The sequence below is a fragment of the Etheostoma spectabile genome, chromosome 15 (genome assembly GCF_008692095.1).
Source record: "Etheostoma spectabile isolate EspeVRDwgs_2016 chromosome 15, UIUC_Espe_1.0, whole genome shotgun sequence".
Lineage (NCBI taxonomy): Eukaryota > Metazoa > Chordata > Actinopteri > Perciformes > Percidae > Etheostoma > Etheostoma spectabile.
The window spans coordinates 4,528,718-4,531,217 of NC_045747.1; positions in this window are offsets into that span (position 1 = coordinate 4,528,718).

Sequence of the window (2,500 nt, forward strand, 5' to 3'; positions counted from 1 at the left end):
TATCTATCTATCTATCTATCTATCTATACTGCATTTAACATCTTGGCAGGCTCAGCAAAAGTGGATTTCTATCTCTCCATGTCTTGGAAGCCCTCACATCTATTCCAGCACATCTCTCTCTCTCTCTCTCTCTCTCTACTGTGAAGCCAGTATTACTGCATGTCTCTCTTTCTCTCCCAAAGCACAAAGGAGAGAGCACCAGATAAAGCCTGAGAGAGAGAAAGAGAGAGGGGGGGTGACATGCAGTAATAATGGCTTCACAAATGGGTATATAGTCACAATACACACCTGACTGAGCAAACACCTATCAAACGATTGGAGAGAAGAAGGCAGCGTTGGGGTGCATGTGAGTGTGTGTGCATGTGTTTGGGTACTGGTCACTAGTTATTTTTCAATGTGTGTGTGTGTACTATAAATCTATGCTATTCATGCATCTGCATCTTAAAATAATGCTGTTTTAGAATAGAGACTTGTATTTGAGGAGAGTAAACAGACAAGTTTCAATCTGTCTGTGACCCTGTTACTGGACAAAAAAAAAGAACTGAAGTAATCCTACAGCGACAGGCCAACAAAATCCACAGCAAACCTGTCAGTTGCAAGGATTTTATACAAATGTCACAGAATGCTATTGTGACATTAGAAATGCCATGAGGCTCAGCCAGGTTACTATGAACTCATTATTGGGTATCACAAACACATTATAGTGTGTGCCTACGGGAATGTTACTGTGATACCAGTGAAGTGTCATAAAGTAATGTTGACTTGGCATATAGAAATGGGGGGATTAGAAATACTGCAGTGAGCTAAAATCAAGAACAACAAAGCATTACATCATGTATTAACATAACAGATAAATTCCCTCTTCTCATTGGAATATAATAATATTCTCTTGGCTCGACATTGTCTACTGTACAGCGTCTTTGTAGCCTATTGTGCAACTTTCCCACAGTGCATTGCAGTCCGCCTGCTCAGAAAATCTTTCAGTATTGATTTGACACATATATGGAGATGCAATAGCCTACATTTGACCAGTGACCTGTTTGTCATTTTGACTTATTAGTCAGTAAGCTGGAGGGTATTCAGAATGTAGACTCTGTTGGTCCCTTTAAGGATCCCAGTGAGGCTGAAACGAATAAGAAACACCAGCTGGAATGATCACCAGTCTACCATGACTCCGGTGTGCACACCCAAACGTTAAACTTTGCGAAGCCTTCTTGTCTGTATTTGTGGTGAATTGAATTAATGGAACCCCAGTAGGTGGTGTTCGACCGGGTGTCCAAAAGACGGTGCTATGCCCCCGACCACAGCGTTGCCATTTTACTTGGTTTGGTTCACTGAGTTCTATGTTTTTCTATTTACATTTTTATTGCCATCAAACCAAGTTTTAAAGGCAATCTTTACTGTTTAAACAATCAAGTGAGATATATCATCTTAAAGATAATGTTAATGGCCTTTCTGTTGCAAGGTAAAAGGTAGAGTGACAGGTACAGTGGTAAGCAAATTGGCAAAGTGATGAGTCAGATTTTCATCTAGAAAGACCCAAATGAGTGTTACAGAGAACAAAAGGATGTTTAATTGTCAGAAATAGAATATCTAAACCACAGATGGTTTGATACAAACAGTGTACCACATCTCACTTTTTGCATCTATTTTAAAGTTGCTAATCCAGGTTGGGGTTGCACAGACAGCAGGTCAAGAAGAACAACCCATAAAACCCTAGCAGAATAGCATGTCTGTTGTCTGTCCCTGAGAAGGGGCTTTCTTGCTCTGACTGCGTCACACTTTGCTGCAAACTGCTCCTGTGCAAATCAGCGATCATTGTCCACTTAAGCCAGAATGACAATGTCAGACACACACTCTCCAGACAGTTTGGCGGCACTTTCTTGTAAATCATGAAAACCACAGACAGCAACAGGAGCTTGGCACATCTTTACGAGAAAGCATTCGAGTAAATGCTAATAAAGCTAATTCAACTCTCTTAAGTCCAGCAGCAAGTCCCTCGGGATTACACATGTAACTTTGTCACAAGCTTTGCCGAAATCCTCAAAAACAACGTACAGAGATTGGCAAAACCCCATGAAACCCTAATTATCTGCAAAAGGATAAACTATTTATCTTAATTATTATTACTTATTTCAGTCGCCTTCCTTAAGTTTTATTCAAAAGGAAAAATTTTATCATACGTAATCCTTGTAAAAGATGTCCTAAACTGGTTGTGTATTGTGTAATGGATTAGTCCACCGGAAGCGGTCAGGTTGGGGAGGTCAATCAAAACAGAATACAAGAGATGGGACTGCTCCAAGGTGTACTGTAAATCAGGTGAACAGCTTCTCTTGGGTGTGCACATTTCAAATTAACCTTTGTTTTGTGTACCATGCATTGAGCACGCATAAAGTGTGACAATACTGTATGAGGTTTTAAATCGTTCCTCTTTTGTCAAAGTGGAATTAAAAAAAAAAGCCAAGACTTATTCCTTTGGTTCCACAAAACGTCCCTGTAG